At 38.7% G+C, this 13,227-nt stretch overlaps 1 protein-coding gene across 8 annotated transcripts in view; it reads left to right on the top strand.

Annotated features, from left to right (window-relative positions):
• The window catches only part of Ctnna3 (catenin alpha 3), a 1,515,753-nt gene that overhangs the window by 762,842 nt on the left and 739,684 nt on the right, over positions 1-13,227 (top strand). The window lies entirely within an intron of this gene.

Raw genomic sequence — 13,227 nt, 5'->3', positions numbered from 1 at the left:
CTGTTTCTAGAACTCAATTGGTGGCTCACAACGATCGGTAACTCCAGTTCTGGCGGGGCCTGTGCCGTGCCCTCTTCTGACCTCCACAGGCACCAGGCACACTCCTACAGCACAGAATTATACACACAGAAAACACTCATAAAAATAAAATGAAAATTAGTAAATCTATCTTAAAAAGAGACAAAGGTTCTCCAAGCTTAAAAATTGAGTAAAAGAGATGTTTAATTTATAAAATGGTAGAAAGAAGTATCCAATTTAATGCTTGTAATAAGTTAACACACTTATTTATGAATGATCTACCTAATTAAACACATGATTATCACATTTATCACATTTCAGTTTTGCTATTTAATGAAGTACCTAAATCATTCCTTCTGATGAGAGCCCAGCTTCAATAGTACCTATTGGCAATTATCTTACAACTCCAAACGTTATGCTTTTAAAGTGGTTGCACACCTGTGTGATCCAGGTTCACACACCATTGATTGACTGACTCCTTTTAAATAAGGTCTCAGAGATCCAAGAAAGCCAAACATCACCTCTCACTCATGCTGGCATGTAGAATCTTGGTGTCTGACATCTAGAAGTCTTCCATAGGAATGTGGATCTTCAAGTGCAGCTGTTTGGGTTTCTCTGCTCTTCTTGACCTGCGGTTTCCTTGCTGTGCGATGCTCAGGATGTCCTTGCTGCTATGTTCTTTGGAGCTGGTTCATTTACCTGTTTCCCTGAGGTTGACATGAAGAGGAATTACCACTCTCAGCTTTGTGACAGCAGACATTGAAAGGAGCCATCTCTGCCTCTAATGTTACCGGTTCTCTGAAACACACTGCAAGAAAGACTACAGGCATCATTTTTAATTCGGGCACCCATTATTTGATGTTTATAAGCCATTCCTAATTCCCAGACCAGAATTTATGGCTTGTTCTGGTGATTATCATCACAGTAATCCACTGCAAGTGGGCTGTGCTTCATTGTGAGCACTCTGCCACTTTATCAGTCTTCCCTGACATCCGGAGCTGATATAGAGCATCACATTCAAATCACCAGGTCCAGACAGACTTAGATTCTGACTCCTGAAGTCCATCTCCCTGGCCTAGGTAGGCTAGTTTCCACCATCCAGGTGATGAAGAAAGCTGACCCTTGGGAAAGAGAGGGGATAGGAAGTAAACTAATACAAGTATAACTAGTATGTTTACAATACTTCCAGATTCAAGCAAATGCTATTCTTTATTAAGTTCAATTCTCTGGATCTTGTTCAGTGCTAACTAATAAGGAAACATGGGTGTTTCATGAAAAAGAGCCCATAAACCTTCTACAGCATACATTAAAAAAAAAAGGAGGGGCAGTCTCTTCTTTGGGATCATAAGCAAAATAAGCATATTTCGAACATGCCCATAAAAATCCCTTCTGCCCATATTAATCCAGTTTTAGCAATACATGTCTGCAATTACCCAGCATCCCCAAAACTTATGTTTTAAAAATGGCTATTGTGATGGTTAGTTTCAGTTGTCAACTTAACACAACCTGGAACAACCTGGAAAGAGTCTCTCAGGACCATGTGGGTGAAGTTGGCCTATGGGCAGGCCTCTGGGGGATTGCTTTGATTGCCCTTACGTGATATGGAAGAACCAGCCTAAAAGTGCATGGCACCTGGTTTTTGACCCTGGGCCATATAATAGTGGAGAAGTCTAGGTGAGAACCAAGCATACACTGCAGATTTATTTTTCCCTGCCATTGAGTGTGGGCATGAGGTGACCAACTGTTTCAGGTTCTTGCCACCTTGACTGCCCTGCCACAGTGGTCTATAACCTGGAATTGTGGATCACAAATTTGTCCCCCACATTGCTTTTGGCCCAGTAATTTTTTTTATTATTATCATATCAACAGAAATGATACTAGGGCAGTTGTGTGATCTACATCCACACATAATGGACTCATACCCCTTACACTCAGGCACAAAGGTCAAAAAAGCTGAACATTGTATCCAAATAATCCCAGCCCAGGAAGTCTTGGTGATGCATGAATTCCAGATGTCTGTTGTCTTTGAATAGAGACTGTTTACTTCTGCTTCTCTGATACGTGAGTATTCTTCAGGCTCTGTTCCTTAGCATTAATTAAAGCTTACTGAAGGACTTTAGAAATCTCCACACATTGATTTTCTGTAGAGGAATCACTCAATAAATCTTCATTTATTGTTGCCCGTGTCTGCTCCCCATGCTGTAGACCCAGGGCTGTCTCATTTCCAGTCTTGCTGATGGGACTGGAGACAGGACTGTCTTTAGTCACCAGTACCACCTTAACCGCATGCTTCAGTCGTGGCTTGTCACTTGCCCCCATGGTTCAGGTCCAGGGTGACTCTGGACACCGTGGTGATGGGACATGTCACACTCTCAGAGGCAGTGTACAATTAGCCAAGACCTGAGAATGGTCAAGCACAGCTGTTGCTTGGGGGTCTGAGGATAAAGAACAGCGTAGTTCTTGAGGAGGGGGAGTTGCAAGCATGCAGAATATAGTGAACTGATCATGCTCCAAGGAAGCAGAAGATTAGGATCATTCAAATGAGACAGCTCAGCTCAGTTAGTGCTGTCTCTCAGAGCATGGGAGTGGCCATTCTGACCAGGCTTTGTGCTGAAAATCTGGGACACAGGGGTCCAGGCACAGGACAGTGTTCTGTCTGCTGTGGGAGGATAAGCACTGTGTCCTTTTGTCAGAGCACAGCCTCAGCTTAATCCCCAGTGGTCAGGACATAGCAGCATCAGGGTGTAGGCGGAGCCTTGCCCTGTGGGGTAGGGGATAACAGAAGTTCAGCTCGAGGATGCTGAAGCTGGGGATGGCTCACTGGGCTGAAGTGATTCAGGAGCAGCACATCCTTGAGGACTGGGTAGCATGTGGCTTCTCACCTCCATGCAAGGACACACGCCAGCAGCAGTTCCTGCATCAAGATGGGGTAGTGCATAGCTACACTGGCCGCAGCAAGGAGGATACGGTGCTGTCTTCTTTTCTCAGACACACAGTTGGATAAGATTCTAGGGAGCACACTGAGGTGGACTTGGTGTCAATGAGAACTATGTAAGACCCTAGAGTGGTAGGACTGTATGTCTCCAAGCTGGTGGTGGGGCTGCTGACATCTTTGTTAAGACTGAAAAGTCTCTCTTGGTTTTCATTTGGTTTAAACTGGTGAACGAGCGAGATGGCATGGAAGAGGTATAGGGTTTCCTCTTGGGTCTGTGATATTACCTTAAATGTCTGTATTTTTTAAGGTTCCTGGTGCTCTAACACCCCCTTTACTTATCCCCCCCAAAAAATGACCTTTGGGGTGTGTGTGTGTGTAGGTATACCACAGCTCATGTCTTGAAGTCAGAGGACAACTTTGTGGGACTCATTTTTCTACCTCTACCATGTCGCTTCTAGCAATCAATTAAGCTCAGATGATCAGGTTTGGGTGCACAGACCTTTATCCACTGAGCTGTCTCTCCGGCAAACCAAACTTTTTTCCCCTTTCCTTTGGCTGTCTCTTTGGAGGAGCAAACAGGTTTGTACTTGTCTGAGAACAATTTTCTTTAAAGTTCCAGTGTGACTCTTATTTTATTTCTAATACTTTAAAATATTTATTTACTTTTATGTGTTCAAATATTTTAACCTGTGTGTATATGTATTACATGTGTGCAGTGCCCAAAGAGGCCAGAAGAGTGCATCAGATCTCCTAGCATTAGAGTTACAGGTGATTATCAATTGTCATGTGGGTCCTCTGTAAGAGCAGCAGGTACTCTTAACTTCTGAGCCATCTCTCCATCCCTGTAGTGTGAATTTTAAAATTTTAGAATGCTGTTAGTATGTCTCTTTATGAGTCTGAAGCAACACACTAAATAGACCTGAATGCCCTTGTCTTCCTTTTGATTGACTGAAGTGAGTTCCATTCTCACACCTGTATTCTATATAGTTTATAAGAACCCTCTCTTCTACTTTTCTTCTCAATAACACATGATTAACATGTGAGATTCTCCTAGGGTAGCCTTTGAAACTTAACACTAAAATAAAACATTTAAAAGACAAATAAAGCAAAGCAACAATATTTGTGTTCCCCGCTACACAATTTTACAATACTCTTAATTTTACACAGTAAAATCTTCTCCTAGCTGTCCTTTAAAAGCCAACCAATGCCAATACTTTTCTAGTTATCGTAGGGTTATTTGTAGCACTTATGTTTCTCTAGCCTCAAGCTCCAAACTCTTCCATGTTCCCTGCCCCCCAAGACCATACAATTCTTGATATCAAATTTCGTTCTTAGTTATTTTTTTATATTGCCATGACCTGATTCCCAACAGAAACTATTTAAAGGAGAGTCTTAGTTAGGGTTTCTATTGCTGTGAGGAGACACCATGATCACTGCAACTCTTACAAAGGAAAACAGCTAATTGGGGGTAACTTACTTACACTTTAGAGGTTCAGTCCATTATCATCATAGTGGGACATGGTGGCTTGTAGGTAGACGGTGCTGGAGAAGTAGCTGAGAGTCCTACATCTTGCAGGGAACAGGAAGTGCACTGTTTCACTGGAGTGGCTTGAGCATAGGAGATATCAAAGCCCACTCCCATGGTGATGCACTTCCTCCAACCAGGCTCCACCTCTTAATAGTGTCACTCACTTTGGGAGCCATTTTCTGTCAAACCACCACAAGGGGGCAGGTTTTGATTTCAGTTCATGGCTTGAGGAAATGTGGTGGTCCTGTATGGTAGAGAAAGAAGGTATGTATGAGAAATTCACTTCTATGGTGGCAGGAGCTTGCCCACATCTTAGTAGACCAGAAAACAAAGAGCTTAGATAAGAAATTGGGCCAGGCTTTACCCTACTGCCTGTACTCAAGTGACCTGCATATGCCAGTTAACCCTCAACTTCTAAAGATTCCACCAGACCCCTAAATCACAGCGTCACATGGGAGCCTAGAGTTCAAACATACGAGGCAGCATGGGGACATTTTACATTCAAACCTTAACACACGCTTTCCTAGTGAGACCTTACCACACTGGTGGGTGTAAGAGTAAGAATGACAATGGTAATCTGGGACATTTTTAAAATCTATTTAACTTTCCAAAAATTCTTGACCATAGTTCACACATTTTTTGACATTTGTGCCTTTATGATCATAAATGTGACATTTCATCCACAGATGTATCATTGACTTTTATCATATTTTTTTGAAAACTGTTATTATGGTTAAGTCTATCGACATGGAATTCTGTGAATTTATCTTAGTTCTAATGTTTAAGAACTTCTTATTGTGTATGTGAGTGAAGCTTTATGATCTATGGTAGATCATTTCTTATTGTGTGTGTGAGTGCAGCTTTATGATCTATGGTAGATCGTATGTTATGGCCCATGTGTAGAAGGTGGAGGTTATCTCTCAGATGTTAGTTTTCTTCTGCCTTTATGTGGCTTCTGAGATGGAATTCCACTGGATAATCTCACCAACCCTTTGTATGTACATCTTTGTTCTTTAGTTAGGGCTACATTCTTAAATGAAATGAACATAAATTATGAATTTCAAATAGTGGGTAGAGTTTGAAAGTAGAATACTGAGAAAATAATTTTGGAGCATAAACTATTGATAACTCTGAAATATTACCCTCCGAGTCCATATTGTATCAGACTACACATAAGACTACATACTGTTCATGAATTTTTTTCTGTTAAAAATATATGAACACATCAACTTTTATACAAAATGATACTTTGAACATGCAAGAGAACTTTCTGTAAAACACACTTATGTGCCTTACTGTAGATAAAATTATTACCTACTTATCTTGAAGGAAACATTTCCACGTGTCAAGTTTCTTTTAAGTGGAGGCTGTCTTTGTAGAACTTCTCTGCATTCTGTAGTGTCTTCAATTTTTTAAGTTATGAACCTTGAAAAGGGTAAATGAAGATACCAGTGATGGAACAATATTTATGTTAGTAAATATCGATCCATTATACTAGTAATCAAATATCAAAATAAGAGCATGTCTTCAGGACACAGACTTACATTGATGATAAGGTACCTGAATAGTGAATGTGGGTCTGCCTTAGATTTCATGTACACAGGATTTGGAATTATTCTGTTAGACTGTTGATAATTCAGACTTCATAAAGCCCTCTTCTGGCTAAAGTTTGGCATATTGAGTATTATTATTAAAAAAGGTCTAGGAAATGAAAAAAACGGGGGTAAAGACTTAGAAATCAGGAAGGATAGCAGAAAAGAATGTATAGCAAAACCAATGATGCTGTGTTTGTCTACCTCCCATATACAACATATATAGGAAGATGGCTATAAATAACTTTTCTGTGTAAAAGTTGGAAAATTATGTATTTGGCTTTTGCACATCTTCCAATGTCGTTATTTATTGGACTTTGATAGTGACTTTGCATATTGTAGAAACAGTGCCATAGTAACTTAGTATATATTACAACCTCAGCTCCGGTGCTTTTCCACTTCTTTCCCACCCATCATAGCTAATCCTGTAGGGAGAGGCACAATGTCCCTGAGGCTCTCTGCTGGGGTCAGACACCCAAACCCAGAGGATTTCTAGAATGAGCCTGACCTCATTCTGAGATGTGTGTCAACATCTTGTGATGATGACTCAATAAGGGAATTTTGGGAAACTGAAATGTCAGTGTAGACAGGATATACAGTTTAACCTTTAATTGATATTAGAAGATACGTGAACTTTGGCCGAGCTGTTTACATTTATTTTCCATTGATGATTTCATAATGTTCAAGGACTTGACTTCTTGTGTGCCAAGATCTCTACAACATTTCTGGTGATGACAAGCAAGCTTCCCTTCCGAGTAGCAAATTGTATGTATCCATTTGATCATCCAGCTTTCCCAAATACTCTTGTAAAAATTCAAGGCTGAGTATTGCCTGTAATCCTTATACTCAGGAGGCTGAGACAGTAAGACCTGAAGTTTGAGGCTTGCTTGATTTATATAGCAAGACCATGTCTTAAATAACTAAACAAAAGTCCCCCCGCACCCCACATCAATGTCTTACTCAAATTAACAGATTGAGTACTAATTGTATCCATACTTTGGTAGAAATCTAGTTGGGACTAAAATGGTTTATGAGCTCTACCTTAGGTGACTGCTAATAACAAATCTGTTAAATAGAAGTCACGAAACAGTTACTGACTTACATTCTTTGCATACATTACCTCACTGAATTCTCAACTACTCCACATTGTAGATGCTGTTATTATTGCTCTGTAGATGAATAGTCAGAAGCTCAGTTTACACAACTGGTATGTGGTTACTTTGCTTACTACCAACTTTAAGAACAGGTTAACATTTTTTTTTGCAGTATGAGGGATGGAACCAACCAATTAATGACATTTTAAATGTAGTACATTTAAATGGGTAGAAAATATATTGGCCACTCTAAGAAAAATAAACCAAGGCAGAATTTCCATTTGCTTTTCTTGTAAATTGACATGGTAATTTTTCATTTTTCATTCCATTGGTCTTCCATATTATATGCCTATTCTAATAAATTAGAAGCAACAATAAAGGAACACATACCCCTTGAGACTGAGAGGTATCCCATTATTTTGATATGCCAAATGAGAACATTATAGGTTACTATAAAATATGAAAGAAATGACAGAAACTTAAACATAAAAAGTGGAAAATCCCTTGAAAAACAGATGTTCTTTTGATTGAATAATATGATTATTTCTATCTTTATATTTTCTCCATGTGAGTCTTATAAAAACCATTTAGGAACTGTTAATGTGTGTACTATCTTTGGATATTGCCCCTTGCCTTTGAAAAACCTTCAATTGTGAGATAGCATTAGATACTTTGATGTATATATTTTATAATGTTTAAGTTGGACTAAACATATCTAGTACCTCAAATATTTTTCTTTTCTTTATGGCAAGAATATTCAAAACTATTTTTCTAGCTGTTTGAAATATGACTCTAATATTAATTTCTAGATTTAATCTACTGTATAATAGCATACCAAAGATCCTTAATCCTATCTAACTATAACTTGGAACCCATTGGTTAGCCTTTCCTCTCTTTCTCTTCCTCTCATTCACCCCTGCCTCTGGAAATCATCACTCTATGAGACTCAGCACATTGATTTTACTCCCTTTAGATAGTCCTAGTTGTTGAATTTCTGTACCACATGGGTAATTTAATTTTATTTTTATATGACCCCTGTTCTATTCATCATAGTGACTTAAAACAACATATATTCTCCTCAGTTTTATCAATTCTCTGCCCAACCACATTAACAGAAACATTGTTATCTTTTGTCTTTTTGTAGTAACTGTTCCAACTTGAGTGAGGTATTATGGTTTTGCTGTTTGGTTTTAATTTCCCCATTGATTAGTGATGCTAAATACTGTTTATTGTTTTCATTTGTTTATTGATTAATTCTTTCCTTTATCTTGAGAAATTATGTAGGCATATTGGAAACTTTTGTATTTCCTTTATTTATTTTTGAGTGTATAGTATGTATATGTGAACAGTGTATGTATGGGGAGGCTTGAGGTTAACAGTAGGCATCTTTTTTTGATTGATTTCCACTTTCTATTCAATTTGTAATTGTATGTGTGTGGGTGCATGCATACTTGCATGCATGCACATGTGTGCACACGAGGTACCCATGGAGTTTTAAAGAGGGCCTAGGATCACCTGGAGCTGGGTTCACGGGCTGTGGTTAGCTGCCATCATCAGTTCTGGGAACTGATTTTGGCTCTTCATAACTGCTGAGGTGTGTATCCATCATTCCACCTCACAGGTTAGCTAGCCAATAAGCTTCTAAGATCTGTCTATGTCTGAACTCACTAGACCTGGGTTACAGGTGCACAGCTTAGCTATCTTCCAAGCCCTGTTGTCCACTTTTTAACTGGGCTATTTGGGTGTTTTTGTTCAGATTTTTATTGTTGTTGTTGCATTTTCTGGTAGCAGGTCCTTGTCTAAATTATAGTTTGGTGCAATTGTGATTTTTGTTTTCTGTCCTTTGATGATCTCTTTCAAAGAGTCTTAATCATTTCACTCCCATAAAGCATTTTTTCCCCTGTTCTCTTCTACCAGTGTCTTTGTCTCATTCTACTCTAATACAGTTACTTTTAAAAGTTAAGCTATTTCAAGTGTCAGAGTTGATGTTTGGTTTGTTTTACGTTTATTTCCATATCACAGTGCTTGCTTCAGGAAGATTATTCAGTATGCCCAGTGAAGGCGTCTTCCTGACATGCTGCAGTACAGTGGGATTCTAAGAGAGGAGGTTTCAGTTTGCACGCTTGTCTATTTGTATATCTTTCATGCCTAAAAAATGTGGTCTAAAATCTGTTCCCTCTGCTATTTGTTAAGCATAAAATATTTTTAAAGCTATTTCTACAGAGAAGAACTAAGTTTAAGGGCATCATATTTCATCTTCACCATGAAATAAAGATTTCACACTAAAAGGGAAATGTTTCATTTCAAAGCTTGAGAAAAATGGCATACATAAAATAATATAAAAAAATAACAAAACAACAACCAAAAGAATTTTTCTTGCTGTTTAAATTATATCCAGGGAACTTCTACATTAACACATTTACTTGGTTATGAATTTGAGAAATTGGTGTTTAAATCCTCATTTTTACTATTTGGGCTTCATTGCTTTTAGGGGTGAGCCTCATGACTACCATGTTCAAATGCCTAATTTCATTTGTGCTGTTTCAAGTTTATGTTACACATGTTTCAACACAGTTTCAGTGATTGTTTATACAAGAAATTGTTTAACTAAAAGCATACTATTCTGTAATTTTGGGGAAAAAATGTAGTCCTGTCATAGAATTTGAAAACCATAAAGGAATATAAGGATATTTAGTGGCAGACCTTCATGTTTGGAGACTGAAGCACAACAATTTTATGGGATTTGTTGACAACAGATTGCTTTACTTCTGTATTATTCAATGAAGAACTCTGGAACACTTACGATGTGCAAGCATTGTTTATGATATGAGCATCAAAGTATGTGCAGGAAAGTTCCAAACCTGGAGGATAAAAAAAACGGCTTTGGGAGTGATACATCCAAGTAAGCAGCTACCCAATTCTTGTATTGAAATGTGCATCCTAAAAAAAAAAAAAGAAAAAGAAAAAGAAATGTGCATCCTTGCGCTGACTAACTTCTCCTCTTTAGCTGAGCATCTCCGTTCATAGTCCCATCACCAGTCACTCATCACTGCATAGCAGCATGGGTTGCTGTCTTCCTCTCACCTGCCAGCAGCTACCAGCCCCCATCCTACCTCGTTTACTCAAACAGAGCCCCGAGTTCATCACTTTCCTTTATCCTGACCATCACTGGATTCATTTCAACACATCTCATTCCTCTCAGAGCCTTTGGCCGTGACCATCTAATTCTCATTCTGCCTGTGTTCCGATGTCCTCAAATCCACTGTGCAGACTCCAGCCCCTTTGATATAATGGCCTGACCGTTTCACTCACTTGATTAAATTGTATGACTCTCAGTTGTCTGTAGGACCAATTTCATTTCTTAGTGTGGCAAAGGCCAACAGGTCAAGCTTCACACTTTTTATGCTAGTTGTCAAATATTCCTTAAGATCCTGGCCTTGGCTCAAGCTGCCAGTCCCCGCCCCCCATGTCCTTTGCTCTTATCGTCACTTGCCTGACTCCCAAATATTCTTCAGTACTCATTTGTCGCTTCCTTGGGCATCCTTCCTTCCCCTCAGCTTAATGAGAGTGCTATCCAATCAATCTCTAGATTGTCTTAGGTGTTTCTATCAAATGCTGTGTCTGTGTTTATGTCTTCTGCTGAGGCAGACATGGTGTTGAAGGTATTGCTGGCCCTTATGCAGTGCCCATCACAGAACAGATCATAAAGATTTATTGATTACTTTAGTCTGTTTATTAAGCCAAATGCTATTTGAAAAGACCAAGAAGTGTAAGAAAGGATGATGGAAGACAATGACTAACGCCAGCTGAGAAGATCCCCCAACATTCTCCTTAAAATGTATTAATTGAGCTATAACTTGAAAGGTGTCCATACTGAGAAAAGCAGGAGGTAAGAAGTGAAAGAATTTCTCATAAGCGGCACTTCAGATTTGTCATTGCACTCTCTAGAACAAAGGACTCATAAGGAAGTCTCATCATTTGTTGGGAGTAAATCCAAGATTAAGTCCTTGTAAGGCCTTAGACACCAAGATCACAGATTTGTTCTGAATTTCAGCAGCAATGGGGACGGAGGGAAGAATTTTAAAGCAAAGATCAGATGTAATTAAATCTCAGCTTTCTCTACTCAGGCTAAGTCGCTTGAGGATTGTCAGTTTGGTTTACTGCCTGGCTGCTCTCTAGTATATTGGATTGTCATTTAAAGATGACTTGCATGCAACCAAGAAGTTAAGTATTTAACACAACGCTATTCTGCAAAGCCTTCTGTGGTAAAGAACATGTTCCATATCCATGGTGTTCAGTATAGCAGCCACCAAACACACAAAAATTTTAATACTTTAAGTGGAGACGCCAAGGAGATGAAATTTTAATATTGTATAATTTAAATTTATATTTAAGTTAAAATGGCTATGTATGATAAATGGCTATTACTCATTGAATAACGTAGTGTTAGAAAGTTCTCCCAGGCTGAATCCCTTGTAGGAAACAGGTGCACCTAGCTTGGGGCAAATCAAAGAGAGTTAATTCATATGCTTGTTTCCAAAGGTGTAGACAATGGTTCATGAGAATCATGAGATAATTAACTATAGTTTGTGAAATAGAACACTGATGGAAAGGTTCTTGGTTAAGACTATATACAGGTACAAGCTTGGATGACTTTGAGACCATATAAGTCACAAAGTGATTCTAATGATGTTTTACTGAATAAAATAATGCGCAGGATTGTTTTCTTCAACAAAGCCTTTCCTTATGGCAAGTTCATTGAATGATGAGAATGAGTGGTTTTTCTCTACACAGTGCTGATCCTTACCGTATTTCCCAGTGTCTCTCTCCTTGGTGCTCTCTGAAAGTCATTCCTTTTCCATTAGCAGGGCTGTGCTCACTTAATGATGGATCCTGTCAAGGGTTCTCTAAAGGGGCTTCTTCTCTTCTGAGCACTTAGTGATAGGCAGGCCCTGACTGTTATCTACGGTTGTGTTTTAATATCCTGCCCTACACATCTCACATCTCAGAACACAGGACTTGCCTTTAGCCCTAGCTCATTGCTTGATGATTTGTTAAGGCTTTGAAAACAGAAGGAATGAGGTGCTTTTAAACAGGACAGGGCTATTTCTCCTTGCTTTATTTATTTTTATGCCATGCAAAAGGAATAAAGAGGTATAAAATGGCTCAACTGAAGCCAAATAAATCTGGATAAATAGAGAAAGAACCCAATAAAAACCTGGGGGTAAGAAAGAAGAAAGGTATTGGGGATGGGAGATAAAAGGAGGGAATAAAAAAGAAAATTTAATAATTCCTGTAGCATTAGGGTCTATTTATTACTACCCAGGGAACAAAGTACCTTTGACCCAATGAAATATTTTAAACTAAGGTTAAGCTCTGGGTGGAAATTAGGAAATTATCTTTAAAGTTCTTATTGAATCTTCTCATGCTGTCACCTCCCGTCACCCTTTATTAAAGCTTTGTGTGTGTCTGCTGCTAGGTCTAGGCAGGCTGACATCTTTTACTTGTTCTGATGAATCACAGCACAGAAGCTGGTGAGTTTTTTTTTTTTTACAGCCAACACAACAGGAGTCTCTCATATAATTCCTTATGCCAGGGCAGGGGGTGAGAGGGCGTGGGGATCTCTGTCCTTACTCCTGCCCATGTGGGATGATCACTGCCTTCATGAAATAGAAAAAGACATATCCAAGAGCTAATAATGCATAAGGTTAGAGAATAGAGGCTAGGCTCTTTAGGTAAAATTAGAAACTGCATTTAGGCCCATTGTAGATCTGTTTATACCATTGCTTTTTGTAGCCCTGACTTAATCCTTCATAATTTTTTGTTGCTAATATAAAGACTGCTTAAGTAGAGCTGTTAAAGTAATCACAAGTTTCATTTGAATACATTCTTCATCATCACTTTGGTATTGAGACCTTTTTTTTTCCCTTGGTTAAATGACCCAACACCAATATATCCCACTATGCTTTCCTTCATTCCCCTCTTATTTTACTATGGACAGTTTCTATCATGTGCACATTTTATATCTTTTAAAATTAATTAAAATCTCTTATTTTTATG

This window comes from Peromyscus maniculatus, chromosome 21 (genome assembly GCF_049852395.1).
Source record: "Peromyscus maniculatus bairdii isolate BWxNUB_F1_BW_parent chromosome 21, HU_Pman_BW_mat_3.1, whole genome shotgun sequence".
Classification (NCBI taxonomy): domain Eukaryota; kingdom Metazoa; phylum Chordata; class Mammalia; order Rodentia; family Cricetidae; genus Peromyscus; species Peromyscus maniculatus.
This window is presented reverse-complemented; position numbering and strand designations above follow the sequence as displayed.